This window comes from Micromesistius poutassou (assembly GCF_964030765.1).
Source record: "Micromesistius poutassou genome assembly, chromosome: 8".
In the NCBI taxonomy this organism is placed as follows: Eukaryota; Metazoa; Chordata; class Actinopteri; order Gadiformes; family Gadidae; genus Micromesistius; species Micromesistius poutassou.
This window is the reverse complement of record NC_140278.1, coordinates 3305512-3327569: the sequence shown is the minus strand read 5'-3', so window position 1 is coordinate 3327569 and position 22058 is coordinate 3305512. Positions and strand designations below refer to the sequence as shown.

General features: G+C 44.0%; 1 protein-coding gene across 1 annotated transcript in view; it reads right to left on the bottom strand.

Moving 5' to 3' along the window:
- Nucleotides 1-22058, bottom strand: part of LOC311351087 (dolichyl-diphosphooligosaccharide--protein glycosyltransferase subunit STT3B) — a 52437-nt gene that overhangs the window by 29264 nt on the left and 1115 nt on the right. The gene's annotated exons all lie outside the window — the stretch shown is intronic.

Sequence of the window (22058 nt, the reverse complement as noted above, 5' to 3'; positions counted from 1 at the left end):
GTAAAGCGCTGTATAAATGCAGTCCGTTTACCTTTGGTTTGTGGCTATTGTGATGAATGCTCCTCTGCCTAGCCCGGGCTACAATTAGGCTAGCTTAAGTACAACCGTCCTGTGCGGTTACCCTGCAGTTTACTAATCCTGTCTGCGTCTAGACCTCTAGTCTTCAGCACATGGCATTAAAGAAATAACCGACCTCAAGACCTAGGTTGTCTTTTCAAAATAAAAGCATTAGACAAAGTACAAGCTTTTCCTTTTTGTCTCAACTCCTGCTTGAGCCATTAAGAGGTAGGAAATATTGGAGTGGCCCACTCACCAGAAGGAGCTCTCAGGGCTCTGACGGCTGGCTGAAGCACAACACAATAACACCTGCTGTTTTATGCACAGGTTCAGAGAGCTAGTTGTGCTGAATCAGAGAAGGGAGCCGTTCAAAAGCTGCTGAAACATTAATACGCTGATGATAGGAAATCTCGTTTAAGCACCCCATTTTTACCCGTGTGGCTGAGCTCTTGTCCTGAGAAGGTGTTTTTTTTGGGGGGGCGTTTGCTGACAAAGAGCGCAAAACAACTCTAGCGGCCCGGTCCCACCAGCATAGCACACAGTTATGGTTTTGTTAAATTCAACAGTTAAGTTTTAATTAAATAATTCATGGCGGTTTTGGTCACTTTTCATTAAACAATATTACTTTTTTTCTAAGCACTTATATTTCCCTGTTGGTATCTCTTGACTCATTACATATTCACTGTGGCTCGTTCCACACCTTGAAATGAGATTACTTTTATTTTGGAAATTGTTTTTATATCTTCCCAGTCCCACCATTTCCTCCACAGAGTACACCTGTCTACTGGTTGACAAGGTGCCCTGCCTCCTGTCGCCATGTCGGTCTGCCTGTCAAAACGCCCTGTCTCCCACCCAGGTGATCCATCAATGGGACAACAGTGTTGAAACACAAACCTTCCACAGTCAAGTTATATCAAACCACATTTTGAAAACTGCCCTTTTTTACTTTGTGGCACACAATTGAATTATTGTCCCCCAAATTACAAAGGCGTAAGGGGAAGATAAGCAGAAATGTATATAAATTCACACAGACACACACACACACACTCTGAGGGGGCAGCCCTGGCACCCTGCAGAGAGGCAGAAACACAGCAGGTCCAGTCACACTGCTGTGATGACGGGGGATGCAGAAAGGTGGAAAAAACACGCAAAACAGGTTGGGCACACACACTTGGGCTTGACAAGGTGTTATAAGCACACACCCATTTGGACACGCACACAAACACAAAAACAGAACAACATTTTGACGGCAGTATGTGAAGACCGGGGGAGATGAAGAGAGAATAAGAGAGAATATCAATTCATGCAAGTATCAGGTTATTCCTGCCATATATATATATATCGTCAAGATGACTTCATCAATGTAATGTAAGTGGAAGCAATACGCACACTTTCCTACAGGGGGGGCGCTATACACCTTGAGTTCTTGGTACGTTCATTAAAAAAAAAACGGACATTAAGAAGTATATTAAGATATTAATTCATTAATATTAAGAATATCGCTGTATTTGTAGAATCTCAATATAAATCGTATTAAATCACAGATTCACATCCCTAATGCGCTACTTGTCAGAAATGTGTGTAGAAATGTGTGTGAAAACTAGTACAGGACAAAATGTAAGGAATGAACCCTTTACAGTTTGTATGCAAAATGGGACCCTAGCCATCTGGTGACAGCTTGTAGAGGGCTTACTAGAGAGGGAATCCGTAAGATCTTACAATAACGTTGGTTAAATATTAAACCTGCCAGCGCGCACAATACAGCTGTCGAGCAGCTTCGGGTGTTAAATGTAGAATAAAAAGGATTGGTTTCAACATTTACGGGCTTGCCGTGTTGAGTGTGTGGAAATACGAAATATCAAGCTAAGAATAATAATAGGAAATTGTTAGACAACATATTTTCCTGATGTGTGCCAGGCGGATTACTGCCTGTGGGGAAGAGGGGAGCACATTCAAGGTCTGTATGGGTCTCGTATGACACTGGCAGCGGCTGCAGTGTCTGCCTGATCAGTGCAGTCGCGTGGCAGGCTGGCTGCAGGACTCTGAATAGTAAATAAAGTGAAATGAAATGGGGGGGCCGGGGCAGTCAAGAGGGAAGTAATACAAGTTTCTCCCCCGTAACCACAATCATGGCTGCCCACCGCAGTCGCTGCATTTCCTTTTGTCATGATGGATCCTCGTTTCACAGGGTCTGACAATTGGATAGGAAGAGCTAGGGCAGTGCCGGACTACGTACCAAGAAGTCAACTGACTTTTCAGTTAGTTGACGAAAGCAGTCCACTACAGTTCAGTGAATCTTTTTTTTGCTGTCATATTTATGTGTCATAAGTCACAAGTGGGTGTCATTACTAAACCATTTATATATGTTGCTTCTATATTGATTCCTTGTTATTAATATGGATGAAAGAAATACCATTAAACTGATTGGATACCCTGTCTGAATCTCAACAAGTAGTCATTTGTAGGAGGTTATTTTTGAGTGTGCAAAATAATTCTGTGATAGTTCCCACCAATTCACCCACAGCAAGTTTCATTATGTACTTTATTCAGTCTATATTACACCCACACCGGAGCTGTTTTAACAAGCTTTTTACTGTTATGGAGCTGGTGGGAAAACTGTGATTATAATCGTACATCCAGTGGGGACATTTTTAATACATGAGACAAATTGCAAAAAAAAAAAAAGTTAATTGCATTTTTGGTAAGGCTGCTTTTTTAGTGCAGGGTACTTTGTTACTCGCCTATTGTGTCAAAATATTGACCAAACGATGGCTCTGTAGAGAGGAAGAGAGAGGAAGCCCCGTCACCACAGAAGGTAAACGCAGGACACATGGGACTCATAACCGTTACGGCGTCTGTAGTTCCCCGTGTCAGATCACTGTTATTCAGAGGGTGAATCTGTTGGATATCAAATTTCTTTGTTCCTTAAAAAACTACCTTCGAACTACACAAGCCGCTATCAAGTGACACGATTCTTTAATTACACAACCACACATCGGTGCTACACTTCAGTCCATTTCACTTATGTGGATATCGTTTTAGTTTCAACAACGATTAAACCAGGAGAGAGACTATAGCAACAATGAAAGAAACCTGCCAATCATAACAGAAATAAGGCCCTATAAGACTTGTATTTTTGTTTGGTCTGAGGCTTGGCAGATCTTCGCCTTGGGAGGGGGAGGAGGGGGAGGAGGGAGAGGAGGGGGGGGAGGGCGGTGGCGGAGCCAAGAGATGATGGGGAAACAGGTCGAGAGCTTGAGGTGTGGCTGGCATGTCTGTGTACTGAGGGAGACGGCGGTGAAGAACCGTCACGCCACCAATCGGTATTTGCTGGACGAAATGGAATCACAAGAGTGATTGCACAGTTGTTGTCCCCAGAACAACCCGGGACACCAATCACAGTCCGAGAATCCTTGCTTCCCTGGTAGTAAATGCAGTGTGGTGCACCAATTGGTAGACTTGGATGACTGTCGTTAACCAACGGACACATTCTCACATAAAAGTCAAAGCCACATACTTTGCTCACATCAGCATTTCAGTCTGGGCGCTGTAATGCAGCACGGTCAAAGAAAAACAATTTTGACAGGAAAATAAGTATTGGTGACAAAGTGATGCTGACATGTGGCGGAGAGGCAGTCAGATTGAGAAGAGAGGAGTGAGAAACCGAATGATAGAGACAGATAAAAGTAAGGATCTGTATTTCCACATCTCAGCTTGTGTTTGCTTTGCTGAGTGAATAAGCAAGAGAGCGAGAAAGAGAGAGAGAGAGAGAAACAGACGGCGACAGAGAGAGAGAGAGATGTGTGCAGTGGTTTGAGTGCGAGGGAGAAGAAACTAAGCCGCTTTAAAAAAGAGCAAAGAGGAAGGAGGAAGTGGGTGGGGAGACTGGCACAGCAGACGCAACTCCACACAAAACCTTTATTAAATCTGTTACACATGTCTCCTGAAATTCCTCTAAAGCCTGGTAAGAAGTGACGGGCACGACACAAGGATGACTGCTCCCAAGTATTACCATCTTATTAAAACACACATCACCCAAGGGTGGGCGGAGGTGCAACCTGCCTCTCCAGGAACCCACTACCCATATGCTGGTTTATACTACTCTGTAAAGTGCTGTACGTAGACACGGAGAGCCCTCTCCGTTGTCAGAGACCCTGTCGGAGACCCTCTCCGTAGCTGTACGTGCGCATCCAATAATATTTAACTATCCATCGAGACGGACGGAGACGGCAAGGGCTGTGATTGGTCCTCTAACAAAATCATTTCCGGAATCACTTTGCACCTTATTTACTTTGTACCTTGTTTACTTTACACATTAAGGACCAATAAAACACCAAATAAGATTTGAAATGTTTATTTCTAACACTATTTACATGGTTAGTAGTCAGCATATAAGTTCGATCGGGCAGCGATTGCATTAAGGATTGTGGAGAACATCGAAGCCTCGAGGGGTCTCCGTTGATTGTAACCAAGATAGGGAATCATATTCTCACACACACACACACACACACACACACACACACACACACACACACACACACACACACACACACACACACACACACACACACACACACACACACACACACACAACAGCCCACCCCATTCATTCTCTTAATTGCCGACAGCAGGTGGGCCGTGGCGATTACTTAACTACAGGCGCCTACACTTTCTTGGATTGGTCCCCCACCTTCAGAGAGTATTGTGCATCCTTTTCAACAACGGGCCCCCCCATTGTGTTTGTGATTCCTTTTGAGCAGTAGCCAGTGTGTTGCAAGAGGAGGTAAAGTAGCAAGACCAGCATCTAGTTTTCTCCTTTACACCATCACCACGGTAGCCTTCAACAAATACAACGTATTTGGTACTTTTTTAAATATATGTTTTGATTAAAAGTCAAAAGGTAAATGTCAAAGCCGAGCAATAATTCAATTCTGATCGTTGTGTAAACCCCAAAAAGTCAAGCCGGCCGTTTTATCAGACACACCGTTTTCTCCCTTTCTCATATACAGTAATGTAAACAAATCGCTTCTTCTTCCCCCTCAACACAATGGGAGCCCTCCTACTCAGATGCCCATTCACTCTTGGAACATCTCATCCTGTTGGGTGGCGGTAGACACAAAGGCCCAGAGACATTGTTTACAGCTGTGCGATGGAAACCCAACAAGGTGACGGCGTCTCCGTTTGCAGAGGAGAACACTCCAGGTGAAAGTAAGTGTTGATGAAAACCGGAACAGACAAGACTGATACAACACGTACAATGATCCAATCTAATGCGGCAACTTAATTGTGTCATATTAGGAAACATTTGATTCATATTCTGTCACATGCATTGACAGAAACTGATGAATTTCTGATGTTTTTACACTACTGCAACACCATGAATGTATTGCATCATATTCACCCTTATTATCGTTCACACCTAGTCTACCGGCTAGCCGCAAATCTTCAGGCTGCCTTCTGAGCATGGAAAGTTTACAAAGGCTACCATAATCCATCAGGAAAGTGAGAGTATTTCGTAGGGAAGTGAAGGAATGTATCCTGGAGCCGGGCTCTGCGGAGAGAGCGCGATGCGTGAGGGGTTTAGACCCGTCGTGGGCAGAGACGAGGTGATGCAGACCAATGACTCAACAACCCCTTCAAGCTCTTCCCCTCCTCAAACTCGCAGCGAGATGAAGAGGCGTGTCTTTACAGCTGATGTGTAGATCCTTCTAAAACCAGGGTTAGTTTACAGTTTATGGTGGTGACCAAACCTACAGCCATTGCCCGAACCTTTAAAACAAAATGCACTTTTCAACTCTGGTGTCGGCTAATGATCTGAGGGTCTCGCATTGTAGCACATTATAACTCAACTTGTTAGTTAGCAAGACATTTTCCCAGCTTTTTGTAGATAGCATCTACTCAAAAGTTTAATCAATTTAAAGAATGCAGCGATATATCTGCCAGCGAGTGCCCTTCAGTCAAAAGAAATGGTGTATATATATATATATATATATATATATATATATATACACACACTAAAAGAGGTAAACCTTCCCCTGCACTCTGCGGGCCATCGTGGTTGCTTGATTGCCATGACACCCTCTGCTTACCTATTGCCCAACTACAATGCTTTTGTTTGCAAGTGAATCCTTCAACGATTGAGGAATAGACTACACAAGGCCCTGAAATGCCCTCGCAAATATTAAACCGGTTCAATATTTATGATCCGATATCCTGCAGTGTGGCGAGCAGGGACAGCAGAGTACAGAGTAGTATCGTGTCAGTGTGGGCTCTCATGCTTTCTAAATTTGTAAAACCGTCTGGTGTGTACCCAGCGTTATACTCTCCATGTCTGCAAAAGTAATTAGCAGACAGCAATGATTAGCCTACCCTTGAAATCCCCCAACCGCCGTTGACCAGAGAAACACACTGAGAGCTCATCCAGTGGAGTGCTACCCCTCATTATGTGTGCAAAGTACTTTACTAAGAAAACATAACACGCAATACTGTAACTGTGGCTGGTATTTCTTGGGCCTGTTGGGGAAATGTAACAGCACTGATCACACTAGCTGTTTGGCTGGGCACAGAATGCCAGCAAGATCAAAATAAGAGTTTATGTTCCCAGAATAGTGTTCTCAGTGTTCTTAATGTTCTCAGTCTGACTGATCATAACTGAAATTCACATTGCGCGAGTGTAAATGCTGTGAGACCATAGACAATAACAATGTGACATTATATTATGATGTGTCCTAGTCAGGATTACGTTGGCCTTGAGAGATCCACAATGTTTTCTACCCTGCTGCAGTCCACAATCAAAGAGTGGACGGCACCTATAAAACCCATCAACCATCTCAACCCTGTGTGTGAGCGTCGGTTTTTCTACTCTGGTGGGAGTGAGCCTTTAAGCATTTACAAGTGTCTGCTCTGGCCTTCTAATATGTTTCATGGAATGATTCCTCTCCCTTTTGTATGACTGCAGCAGGGGCCAGCGGCCTTTAGTTCCTCAAACACTGGATATCAGCCTCATTCGCCACACCCCCATGAAAATCACTGAGCTTCATCATAACTCTGGAGGGCATCCGAGGATGGGGGGGCTGTGTGTAATATATCATAAGTAATGCATCCATGTGCGCGCAAAAAGGCAATGTGAATTGCTGCTGAGCTGATTGGATCCGCCCTGAATATGAATGTTACATTAGACCTATCGGGTCACATCAGCTCCGGGCTTCTCTTGTTGTCTCTGCTGATACTCACAGGGGTGGTCATGCCACGCAACACTACTTTCACCAATTTTCTTTTCCTTGGTGCACTGGCACATAAAGCCATACTGCATTAAACTCCCTGACATCACCCCTCTCCACCTTCAAGCACCCAGCACATTAAGGTCAGGGTAGGCAACATGGAGAAACCAGCCAGAGTAAGTACAGTTTTGAAAGTAGCTGTAGGGTAGGCCGTTGGACCCTAGCGGTAGGGTGGTAGCAAGCAGCTGGTACAGGTGTGGAGTGTACACAAAACAAGTAGAATGTTCAAGGAAAAAGCCTAGAAAGGCAAGGATTTAATACAACAACCACTTAATCCATTCACAGTGCAAAATAAACCGGCAGCATGCCAATAGCCCCTTACATAAACTAAGCTCTCTCCCTAAATACAAATTGACCTTATTGACCAATTGACCTTATCATTAAGGGGATAACTCATCATTAAGGGCTTAAAGTATTCAGAACGTACTTCTCCTTAGCTCAACATATGTGTTGGTCCTTGCATGACTAGACACTAGTGCATTGTGTTTACATTATACAATTGCAGTACATAATCAACATCTTCATTTAACAGGATCCCTACCAGAACCCCTCTCCATTCAGCTCCACTTGGTACGACCCGATGAGGTCTAACCAGGCACACCTGTTAACCAGTGAGGTGGATCACGTAGCCTCCTCGCAGTATCCAATCAAAATAATCCCACACGTACCGTTGAAGCAAACGGCATCCAAAACACACGACTAATTCGCTAGCTTTAGCAATATGTCTACCAGCCTTGTGGAATACTCCGGTCATGACCAATGACCATACAGGCAGGGGGCACACAGGTAGCCAGACAGGTAGGTCATCCAATCACTGTAATCGGGCGGAATAAAATGATTGTGCGGCATGATTGCACGCCTGAGGCGGCCACAGATGAGTTTTTTGGCAGGGCTTTGGATTTATTGATTGCTGTCTGGAGTTAAACAGAATTTCAACAAATATGAAAATACATAATCTACCATACCAATCTACCACCCAGGGTAAAATGACTCAATAATACATGGCACATTTGAGCCATTGGAAATGATGGCTGTTCTATGGATCCAGACACATCAAATATGCAGCAGTTACAAACAAGGTTGTGTCCCCGCAGGGTTTGTTTGCCCTGCAATGTGGACCGCTTTGGTCTATTGCTTTTTCAGTTATAAAAGAAGAGCAGCGGCAGTGACCTCATAGTTTAATGTGTGCTGCATTTACGTCAGTATGTGCCCAAGAACAAGATACACCATCACACACACGTCTTGCTTCCCGGAACACTACAGGGTAAAAAAACAAACAAATCTAGCAATCATTTTCCCTTCACAAAAGGCTTCCACAAGACTGACATTATTTTATAGGTCAAATTGAGATTTAGTCAATAAGCCGAGTGTTGGAATATTGAACAACAATTGGAAACTAAACAGGGAAAACTTGTTAAAACTTCAATCTGGACACTAGGTTTATAGACCTTGAAACCCTTTGAAAGCAGCAGGCACCGCCGACTTTTCAAGCATCGTACTCTACGGCCGAGACAGACTGGGTACTACGATGCCATTCCTGGAAACCCAAATCCGGCTGCAGCCAATCATTCTTGCACAGATCTCCTTATCCATACCCCTCTAATCTCTTTACCTGGGCATAAAGAAAAGAAAGCTCTCGTCTCTGCTTCCCCAAATTCCCGTTGGCCCGGCCTCGAAGAGAAGGCTGGGGACCTCCCCCAGGGACCAGGAGAGAAATACCTACTGGGTCGGCCTGATAGGATGAACGAGGAAAGAAACAGGATGGGGGCTAGGACCCTGGGGAGACAACAACACCCAAGGTAATAAGTAAGACAAGCAGAGGGACTTTAAGTGAGCCAATGTGACCGATACACAAGATAAAGCACCGAGACAAGGCCAGGAGAGCAGACAGATAGGCGGACAGGCAGGGGGGGAAAGAAAGGGTATCCGTAACAGAAGGAGGAAAGGACCGTGGCTGGTCAGCATCAAAGAGACAAGCTATCTACTGGAAGAACTCTAAGGGCCAAACTAATTGGCACCCAGCAGCAGGCATGCAGCCTCAAGGCGGGTGAATGCTGAACAGCAGAACTTCAGCAGAGCAAACCTAGAAATAACAGGGAAGGGAAGTTATATATAAGGGAGCAGAATAATACAAAATAATACAAAGGAGCAGCAAAACTGGGAGCAATTGAATGAGCCACAGGAGGTCAGGTCTATTTGAACTTTCTCGAATCCCAACTTTCCAATTACCTGACACTCTTTAACCTGTGTCACGTCGTTCATTAAAAATAAAAGAGCCATAATGTGACATCGATGTATAGATTGTCTAATGCTTTGTGGATTATTTAAGTGGGGCCAGCCAATCGAATTGCAGTTTTTCAGGGAATATGTTTCGTCCACACAAAGACAAGCTCCCGATTGTTTGTTGATTGATTGTAATCAGCTGTGAGCAGCAAAAGGCATGGTCATTATTCTACTTTGCAGCTTTAATTTGTTGTTTTAATTTGTTCTGTTCACAATCTTGTTTTTTTTGTATTGGTTTAAAGAAGTCTTCACATCCGACAGTATTGTATCAGTATTGTATTAAGGTAATGAAAGTCTGGAATGTTGTCCATGTCAAGGTGTTGTTTTAAACACAGGAATTAAGCCAAAAGTCAATCTCAGGCCTTTTGTGGACAGTTCCACAAAAAAACGCAGGTGAGATTTCCTCTCACCAGTAAAGGAGAAATGACAAGGATGCTTTCTCTCAATGGATTTATATATTGGATCAGCACTAACACCAAAGTGGACAGTACAATAAATGACAACATATGAACGAACTAACATATATGTATGTATGTATATGTATGAACTAACCTGTATATGTATGTATATGTATGAACTAACCTGTATATGTATGTATATGAACGAACTAACCCCTGGATCGAATTCTGTACATAGAGAAAAAACAGACTTCAATTTGAACTTTGTTGGTTTGCAGCTGATGTGCAGCTACACAGCAGTCAAGCAAGAAAATTACTTACTAAATGTCAGATTAGGCTTTTAAAAACCACAATGATGACATCAAGACGTGCTCTGGGTAAGCTTCCACCTCCTGACTATATGCTGCGCACCTGCGGCTTGCAGCAACACAAACAGATTAGATAAAGAATATGACATGCAAGCACGGGAAATACGAGATGAAAAGGGGTTCAGGCTGCGAGCGAGCTACATCTGTGTACTCTGCAAATATCCTACGATGACATTTGTTCGCCTTTGTGTGGTGTCACACAATGTGTATCAGAGGGCTGTTGCACTAATAGCCATTAGCCTCTCGTTGCAACGAGTACACAACGACACAAAAACACTACAAATTCTACCGTTAGCAAAAATGCAATCCTAGCGCCATAAAACACTTTCTCGAACACCTTGTTAAAATCTGCAGCAAAACATAACTTGCAATTTTTTACATATATTCTATTATTCTATATAGACATTTCTGCGTATGTGGGCGCCATGGCACCATCAGCTGCACTGAAGCATGTAAAGGGAGAGAATGTATGCATGTTACTGCAGGGTAGTGGAACCCTATAGAGGCTGAGATAAAGCCCTCTATGAAGACATCAGCAGTTTTTCTGTGAGAACCAGTAGCAGGCACAGTATGATAGTATGAGAGAGGGGAGGAAGAGGAAGACAGCAAGTGATTGATCTAGTTTGGGTATTGCAGGCAATTCTGAGGTGTGTGCGTGCAGTGGCAATTAACCTTATTTTAATCTCCCATTAGCTGCTTTCACACATACAGGTACAGCCCGCTATAAGTCCGCTATTCTCCCGACGGGCCATATATGTGAACGACATATCCTGACATTGGACATTCTGAAAAAAGACTACCCCTGAGGTAGTATTTTAGCCGGCGGAAATGTTAATTACTTGATGATGACGCTTCTGCATGTCATTGAGTGGCACCCTAAACGATAAACAGCCTGTTGCCTTTTGTTCACTGAATGGTTTAAAAATGTTTTAATGTTGGTTCGTGGTGCACGCTAAATGATAGGTCTTATTGTAACCCTAAAAGCACACATCATACAATAAATTACAATACATGAGGACCTCTGCACGCGTATATAGAAAATGTTTTTTTTACTATTATGTTACACCTTTCCTGCTGTCGGCTCCCAGACCATAGTCGAGGTGCACAGGGAAGACGTTCCCTCCAGGGCCGATGTTCGCTTGGGGGTAACAGCCTTCACATTGACCAGCAGTGGGTCTGCTTATAGGTCGGAATGAAGCGGCCACCGATTCTTGACAGGCTGGGTTTATTCTTAGTTTCACTAACTTTACAGTACCCGTTTGCACAGTCACAACCGGACTTATTCATTACTTCACTAAACTGACCGCTCATTCTCCTCACTCGCTGACGTCTCTTGCACACACACTGCCATTCTCGCGCACACATACGCTACTCTCGTAACAATTATTATCTACAAAAGTGAGCTGAACATTAGGGTCCCGTCCTTCCACTCCCTGTTTTCCCTGTTAAACACAAATCAACTACATTTGTCCCAGTGTTTGTTAGATGTGAAATGAAGTAGTGCTGGGCGGTATACTGGTTCACACCGAATACCGGTGTGTATTTTCGTTATATGAATTTTTAATATACCACCATACCGGTATTTGATTACACAACATTTGGAACGCTGCACCGCACGACTGTTTCAGAGTTCTGCCTCCGTGCTGTCTGCGGTCAGACCAAAACAAACCTGAGTGACAGGGGACGTCCTTTCCGCCTCTTGCAAACCTTGACCCTACATCCTATCCCACCCCTTGCAAGCCCGCCCCCCTAAACCCCCCGTTGATTCTACCGATGTCTGAGTGACACCGATGTCCGCATTTCGGGCATCAAGTGTGAATAAGTGTGAATGACCCTCACGGTCAAACCTCCTGATATACAAATGCAGAGAAAGACAGGGGGAGAAAAACGGGTTCAAGAGAGGGTTAAAGCTACAATAGGAAACAGTGACGTTGAGTGTTTAAAATGGGTACTGCAGTCCAAATTCCCAACATTGGAGGCGTCTCTGCTGCTCCGTCCTCCCCAGACTCGCAACTCAAGCTGGTTGCCAGGTTGACGACACTTGAGCGAAGACGATTCAAGCACAACATTATATTTTGAGAGAACTGCAATTATTTTCCTTAAATTGCAATGTATTTATTGTTTGCAAATTATGAACCAGCTCATGTGGCATCTGTCTTGAAATCCTCCTGAGCTCTAAGCCCTGTCTCCATCCTTCACATGCAACTCAAAGATGTACGCGTGTTAAGTACGGCTCTTTTCACTGCGCTTTTTCAAAAGAGGACAAGGCCTTATGTAGGGTAGAATCTAGATCAAGCTCAGTCGATCCAGTGTGTTTGTTTGCTTCCATGGTTGCAGCATGCTGTGATTGTGGTGCCAATTTGATTAATATCTACCAACCCTTGGCAACCTGGGGAACCCCAAGAAAAAGTGAATCATAACACACACACACACACACACACACACACACACACACACACACACACACACACACACACACACACACACACACACACACACACACACACACACACACACACACACACACACACACACACGTTCTGACCTAGAAAGGAACTTTCAAAAGGAACATACTACGTAGGAACATACAACATAGAACATACTGTGTGGCACTGTCGTCAGGTTCCTTACATCTGACGGCATATCATGGTAGTTTGAGATATACTACAGTACATATATATGCCACATATAGCTCCTTCAACCTTCATAAGATCTCTCTCCTTCTCCACAATCACCCTCATCTCAACATGAGAGAATGTGGTTTAGCAGAGGAAATCCAGACTGAAATGACACAACTGAAGAATAACTAAAAATGTCAATGTTGAAACAAAACGCCAATTTAATTATTTTCCTGAAGGCCTGTTTTTCTTCTCCAGGCCTATGCATTAAACACGGGACCACCATTAATCAAATGATGCATGATATAAGCGAGGTCGGGAAAGACTAATGTAATAATTTGACAGGCAAGGTGACCGCCTGGGTGAATCATCCACAGAGTCCATGCGAGCCAGAACTCTACTTGCACTGTAGCTTATATCCGTGGGGCAGCAGAGCATAGTCCACTCTCAGAGCAGGAGTGGCCTGGATGGTATAGAGGCAGAAATTGCTGCTCTGTCAGCCCACCCCCACCCCTCGACTCATTTACATAAAGCAGGGCCTGCTACACACATGCCCAGTAACTAGCGGCGGCTTTAATCAAGTGATAAGCAAAGCTTGCACATAAAAGCACCCTGCAAGCACTATCAGCAGGAAGTGGGGGAGAACATGTTCCAAATGCAACTACTGACTTATTTACCTACCGAGAATGAAAAACAGCTATGTAAATCTGCAGGCGTATACTCTGTGTTGCTACTGTGGATCTGTGTGCAGAACAGTTTGGCTGTGGATTTGTCAATCCAAACGGTGCACACTTATCTATACAAGAAAATATTTTCTAGTAAAGGCCCTCTTTCCCCTCCAAGCGGAGTCCTGTCAGATCTGGGTAAAGTACTACAGTAAAATGCAGAAGGAGCATTGAATATTGTAAAGGGCTTGTAGAAGGATGACTACAAACCGGTCCAGTCCCTGTAGTGATGTGAACACGAGGACGACTGATTCACTCACTGGTTCCAACGACTCAAGAGTACAAAGAGTTCAAAAAGAAAGTGAAAGTGATGTGTTCAGCTGTTCAAATCGTTTAACAATTCGACTCAGACTTTTCAATATAATTCAAAGAGTCTAAACCCTACATTGACCATTGCATACTTCAACCAAAGAGCCAGTCAAAAGTGTGACAGTGGGAGTGCGGAGGTAGTGCTTCATCCCAACCAACAACGTTTCCGGAGAAATCCCTGCAGCCGTAACAAGGCCGCCCATCGCTTCGGAAAAAAACGCTTATCTTGTTCAAACTACAACTAGTGTTTGTTCAGATGGCGCTAGTAGGCAGTTAAGTCAGTTTCCTAAGACACTGCTCTCGACGTGGAACCCTCGTTATTATTTTCCTGTTGTCTGAGGAACAGGGCAGGCGATGTTATCAACGACAGCACTGACACTGAGTATCAGCGGATTTCATCTGGTTAAAAATGCTCTTTCGGTTCTCATGCCAAGGTCTGTATCCTGTTACAAATGTATATTTACAATGATTTTCAGGAGTTAACTAGTTTTTGTTTTCCAAAAGTTCAGTTTTCGGTCCTAAATAATGTTGGCCCAGTGTGAACAGCAAGGAAAGTTGTAGTGTGGACATAGCTTTGGACATAAACTACACAACAGGGGGGGAAATAGCTTACGCCTATAAAATAACTGAAACAAAGACTGGTCACAGTTGAATTGGCAGTGGTAGTAATCTTAAAATGGAAAACCAGAGTGTTTCCCGGCAGCATGCAAATGAGGGAAGAAATTGTCCTAATAGACTTAGTATCACTAGCCAAGTTCAACTGTGATTTAAGTCGTATCACAAGGTTGTTTTATATACAGTACATTGCAATAGAATGTAAAAAAATAGGTCATTCCCTTTTTTGAGTAAATGTAGAATAAGCAATACTATTTGTTAGGGGTGCACGATAATTATCGGGCCGATAACAGAAATGATTACGTCATTCTGATAAGTCCGATATCATGACGAATAGCCCCGATAACATAGCCTATATAATTTCAGTGCCCCGCTCCAACTAACTCTAAATTAAAGGTCTTATCGTAACCCTAAAAGTACACATCATACAATCAATTACAATACATGAGTTCATAACTGCACACGGATATAGAAAATGTTTTTTATTATTATTATGTTACACCTTTCCTGCTGTCGGCTCCCAGACCATAGTCGAGGAGCACAGCGTCGATGTTCTCTCGGGGGTACCACCCTTCACTTTGACCGAGGGTCTGCTTATAGGTCGGAATATGGTCGGAATGAAGCGGCCGCCGATGATTGACAGGCTGGGTATTTTATTCTTAGTTTCACTAATGTTACAATGCACGTTTGCACAGACACAACCGGACTCGTTCGTTACTTCACTAAACTGACACACGCTACCGCTCACTCTCCTCGCTCGTCCACTCACTCACACACACACACTGCCATTCCCGCGCACACACACACATACGCTACTCTCGTAACACTTATTATTGACAACAGTTAGCTGAACATTATAGGGTCCCGGCCTTCCACTCCCTGTTTTCTCAGTTAAACACAGAAATCAACTACATTTGTCCCAGTGTTTGTTAGATGTGAAATGAAGCAAAAGAAGACGCTCTCTTCCTCCAGTAACGCAGTCGTTCGCGACACCTTACTTATGCGTCGTTTCTTCTATTTGTCTGTAACTCATGCTCCAATCTTTCATAGATTGATGCGGATGTTGTGGATGCAACGGAATATATGATGCATCGCTGCAGCAACATTTAAGATGATCGCGATGAGTTCTGCCCATTCTGCCTCCGTTGCTGTCTGCGGTCAGACCAAAACACACCTGAGTGACAGGGGCCGTACTGTGAACTCCTACGTCATATCCTGCCCCTTGCAAGCCAGCCCCCCTAAACCCCCCGTTGATTCTACTGATGTCTGCGTGACAATGTCATGATCTTAGGTCATGAATATATATGTGTATGTGTGTGTTATCAGTTATCGGTATCGGTCCTTAGGAGCTGAAAGTTATGGGCTATCGGTATTGGTTTAAAAAAAAAGTTATCGTGCATCCCTACTATTTGTGACTTTTAGGACTCTAGTTCACCTTTGTTTGTGTGTGTGCATGTGCACGTGTGTGCATGTACGTGTCACATCGGTCTATTCATGATGCACACGAAGGCAGCCCTGCAGTGACCTATCAGAATCGGTTAGGCCCATTTTTTAAATAGGCCGCACAGTACAGCAGAATACATAAATACTTCAGCGAGGAGTCCACCACAAGCATTAAGTTTAAAAATTCCCAAAGCACAACACCCCGACTACTCCAAGAGTCAGGAACAGAATAGCTCTGTGTTGTCGATGGGGAGATCATCTCATTAAGAAACTAAAAGGACACCGTGGGACGAGGGTACGGCTGTACCGCGCCCTGATTGACTTAAGGAAGCTCACATCCAGCTAATGAAAACCAGCGAGCACTGTCGCTGAGTGGCCCGGGGGAGGTCTGCAACGCCCTGTGAGCAGGCCACGGACCAAACTGCCATCTCATGCTAGCCTGCTCCTCTGATGCGAGGGAAAAGGTGAGAGCCAGGAACCTCCGTACGGACAGAGAGCCCAACGTCACGTCCGCGAGGGCCAATAGAGAGCAACAGTGACTTTTTTAACAGCTCTGGTTCTGGAAGTTAAGTTCCCATGCATTTGCACTGCCCACTTTTCACAAAATCGTTATATAAAAGAGTTTTAAGCCTGGAACCAAGCCAATCATTCGTCAAGGTAGTCGTGACCAGAAAACGTTTGATTCAGGGGAAAAAATGATTTGGAAAACGGGAGGAAAGGCAAAAGGTACAAGACTGTGTACATTCTTTTTGTGAACGAGTGAGGAACTCCTCATCCCATGAACCGTTGCAGACCTTTGCGCAATGGTTCCAACCCAATAGTTTAGCGCGTTTCTTACATCTTACAACCTTTGTCATTATTATATTGTGTATATTGTTAATAGAAATTGTGTCATATATTCTATGTGTGTGTGTTAAAACCACTTAATAACATTAATCGTTTTTAATACATGTGAATTCAGTCTCGGATTCCAGTTACGTATTCATTCAACATAATGTATTCCTTTGCTTTTATACTACCCAAATTACTAAAAAGCACTGCTAGTGCCATATCATATATTGTATATATATACTTTTATTTTCATGATGTTCTATATCAACATATTTCTCAACCGTTACAGGTCATTTCCTCTACAGCTCTAACCACAACTCTAAATTTCCATTAATATAAATAATGGTTGCTGTGGTACGCGATCGAGTTCAGTAGCAGCAGAGTTTAGAATAGTAATAGTCTCCGTAGACGTGTTTTTCTAAAAAACTAGATGTTGCCCCGATTAACGTGTGGCAGGGAGGGGGAGGAGGGGGGGACTTGTGTCGTGGGAGACAGGAGAAAAGGACAAAAAGGGTGAAAAGAAGAACGAAAGGATGGAGAGGAGTAAAAAAAGCGCGCGGGGGGGGGGGGGGGGTCCTCACCGTTTTCTCCACTCTGTGAAAAAGACAGGAGTGGTGTTCGGATGCCGAAGCGACACGAGTGGAAAACTACATCTTGTAGAGCACTTGAATCAAGGTCACGTCTGGTAGCAGGACTCTTTAACAAAGCCCAGAGGACGGAGGAGGGCAGCCTCTCTCGTCCTGCTTCAGCCCAGGGCTTCTCAGAGTCAGACACAAAGCACGCCCGCCCAGCGCGACCCCGGGCCCGTGCCACGACACACAGGCCCAGACATCAGGAATCTAAAGCAAAGGTGTCAGACAACAACACAGACCTTTATGCCAGGTTGGTTCAAAACCACTCCCAGTCGGTCAGGATGACTTTCTGAATCGTGCGCTTCTAAGAGACTTTTCTAAGAGGCTATTTGAAACACTTTGCCCGTTAGAACTGCCACAGCCTGTTAGAATCATCTCCAAGCAGGTAGGCGCACGGTCGGAGAGGTGTGAACGGTAGAGACGGTGGGTGGGTGAGTGTGAAGGGTGGGCGAGAAAGACACACAGATGGAGATAGCATGTGGCACGCCCACATGCAGGGTTGTGCAAGGTGACAAAGCAGAGGTTACAGAACTGCCATGGGAGCCAGAGGAGGAGAGTGAGGGAGCGAGGGAGAATCTGAAATGTTTCACCATATCATCGATATGAAATGCATCAGGGCCATGACAGGAAAACAATCAGGCGGCAGTCAGTAATGGAAGCAGCCCTTGAATCTTTGGCAGAGCCAGCCTGGGAATTTAAATCCCAAGTGTTTGGAATTTTTTCGAATGAGGCCTGACATCTGGTCACAAGGTCGAGTAAGAATCAAATCCACACCATCAGAGTTGATTTATTTGGTATGATGGAATCATTATGGAATCTTACCAATTTATGCAATTTAAATCAAGCAATTGAATCCATCTACTTCAGCTGTTATGCAACAGACAGCACAATTAATATTATGAAAGGAAAATAAAGCAGATCTTTTGCATCTGTGGAAATTATTAAAAATCAAGATTCACATCACACCCTTTCAGTCTTTTCAGACTTCATCAATCGAACATCCTTGATCACGGCGCCTCACAGTACAGTAGTGAGTCAAACGTGGTGTGACAGAGTCTCAGATGTGGCAATAGCTGCTTTCACATATACACGTAAAGCCTGCTATTAGCCCGCTATTCTCCCGACGGGCCGTATATGTGAACGACATATCCTGACATTGGTATCCTGAAAAGAATACTACCCCTGAGGTAGTATTTTAGCTGGCGGAAATGTTAATTACCTTATACGTGAATGAGGAGGATGTGGCACTGATTTTCAAAGTAATTTGTGGTGAACGCTAAATGATAGGTCTTATCGCAACCCTAAAAGTACACATCATACAATTTATTACAATACATGAGTTCACAGCAGCATGCGTATATAGAAAATGTTTTTAATATTATGTTACACCTTTCCTGCTGTCGGCTCCCAGACCGTAGTCGAGGTGCACAGGGGAGACGTTCCCTCCAGGGCCGATGTTCTCTCGGGGGTAACACCCTTCACATTGACCGGCAGTGAGTCTGCTTATAGGTCAAATATGGTCAGAATGAAGCGGCGACCGATTCTTGACAGGCTGGGTACTTTATTCTTAGTTTGACGTTCATTACTTCACTAAACTGACACACACTACTGCTCACTCTCCTCGCTCGTCCACTCACTCCCTGATGTCACTCACACACACACACACACCAAATTATTACAGTTAGCTGAACATTATAGGGTTCCGGCCTTCCACTCCTTGACTTCTCAGTTAAACACAGAAATCAACTACATTTGTCCCAGTGATTGTCGGATGTGAAATAAAGCAAAAGAAGACAATCTCTTTCCGGTAACGCAGTCATTGCCTTTCTTGTTCGTCGTTTCTTCTATTTGTCTCTAACTCATGCTCCAATCTTTCATCTATCGATGCGGATGTTGTGGATGCAACGGAATATATGATGCATCACTGCAGCAACAGAAATGATCGCGATGAGTTCTGCCTCCGTGCTGTCTGCGGTCAGACCAAAACAAACCAGAGTGACAGCAGCCATCATTATCCCGCCTCTTGCGAACCTCGACCCTACGTCATATCCTGCCCCTTGCAAGCCCGCCACCCTTAACAAGTGTGAATGACCCACACGGTCAAACCTCCTGATATACAAATGCGGAGAAAAGACGGAGGACATGTGTGAAAACGGCTAATATGTAAACAGGTGTTGAATCGGTATACATATAGGTGTCGGTAAATGGAAGATATATAAACCCATATTTATGTTACTGGAAATAAGGGCTGTCTGCCAACCATCTTCCTAATGGGCTTCTGGAGAGGCAACAAAAAAAATTCAACAATAAAACTTGGCCCTGCCTCCAGGGCACTTTGAATCCATTATTCATGCCTGCCTTTACAATTGGGCTGATTTAGGAAGAACACAAATTTGTGCTCTGAAAGAGATTCCCCGAGTGGCAACCAAACCAGATCCTAATGGAGGAAAATAAAACGTAACCTTTGAGTAGTATCTAGGGGGGGGGGGGGGGGGGCGAGAGGAAATGTCATGATCCCTTCACCGGGAAGCCATGCTACACCAAACCACCATCTCACAACCACACGTTCCACAGAAACAACAAATGTACAAACCAAATGATATCATAAACATGCACTCTGCCTCCTCTGGTCTGGCCGTCTTACCACCCCTAGTGGTACGACGAGCACTGATGACCTCACATCTGTGTGGACCCAAGATGCCCTGCCCAAGGTGCCCTGATAGTGGAAGACGGCGCTTCACTTTCTCCCCAGAACGCTCGTAGGCAAACAAAACAACACTTCCAGGTGTTGTACTCGTCGTCACGCCCCGGCTTGCATCCTGTTCATAGTTTGTGTCGTTTACTCTGTGAGTACCGTGAATTAGATAAACTCATGAATGAATCGGTGGAGCTCATCATGTGTAGGAGCCTGCTAGCGTGGGGTACCGGGCGATGCTGTGAACGGTATACACAGGAGAGGGAAGGATTTGATCCTCGGCGGCAGTCAGCACAAATGAAGCCAGCGGGGTTTAATCTGGGGAACTGCTTCCCTATTCCCTCTCAAGCTGAGACATTTCATTCCTTGTCCCCATCACGCTGCCCTCCCCCTGCTACCTTCCATTCTCAAACCTCTCAGCTACACCTTGGTCTGCCACCCCTCTTTGCCAGATACAACGGAAAATGAGGAAGAAAAACACAAACGCTTTCCGGGAGACATATTCATTTTGGGAGAACGCCTGGAAATGTGGCACAACTTTTAACCAATTATGTAGCCCAGCAACACAGGATGACAGGCACGCAATCATCACTTCAATCCTTAAAAAAAGTAAATGGCTCATTTCTCATGTCGTGTAAGCAACAAGGGAGGGAATAAAGGAAAATCGCACCATTGCACATCTCAATCCATCCCCACCCACCTTCAAGCATTTTACAAAAGGTTTTCTTGTTCAGAAGAATTCCCTTCACACTGCAACCACCATTCTTGTCTGAAATCAGACAACCCATGTCATATGTCAATAAAGCATCCATCCCCCCCTTTGCTTGCCTGAGGAGATTAACCAAAATAAATGGCGATATCACCGACAGATAAATGAATAGGAGATCTAGATTTGTATTCTTTTAATTATTAAAGTACTAAAATGTAGCGCCTTGATTGAAGCAATGTCCCTGATGAGTTGACTGATCTCTGACTGACACTAATTGCACAAAAAAATCTGTTACTAAGGATTAGTCATTTTGATTTGTGATGAAGCAGGAAATGATGGAGAGAGCCAACGCTACCCTCTGCCCCTGCCAGACATTCACTCCAGGGGAGATCCAGCTTGCTAAAAGTATGCTTAGTGCACCAAAGATTGATACAAGCGCTAATGAAGCAGTTTGGGCTGATGTTGTTTAATGCAAGATTAATGCAACACGTGATTAAAGTGTGGCAACGCATCGACTGACAGGCTCCCTATTGGCCATCGTGACAGCCTCATCTAGCGCCTCTGAAGGAGCAGACAGACGTACAGACTACAACTGTCATTTGACTCTCGTCTGGTACTCCCTGTGAGAGTAACCTTGTGGTGAGGTCATGGTGCTGCAAGCTTCAGTGCCATGAAATGATGATGTGAGGCTTAGTAGTAGTAGTAGCCTGTAATGAACCTCCGACCGAATAAACAACTATTAGACTCCCAGGGCACAGGTACTAAAATACCTGTGCGTACAAACAGTAATCTAAACACCTGTGGATACAAATGTCTCTCAGAAATCATGACTGTTGTTGTGACATTTACATTTAGAGGTCAAAAGTAATCCAATATACAAAATATTTAGCTTTGTTGATTACAGAAAGAACCAAGTATAAAGATATTTTTAGATGTTAGTTAGGCAAGGTGCAAGTTGTTGCTTCAGTTGAATACTTTGAGGAAGCTACAGCATTTTTTGTCAATTGAATGCAGGCATGACTGAAAATATAAAATATGCTTGACTTTAACACTTATTTTGCATTTATTGTGAATTACACTGTATTTTTTATAATC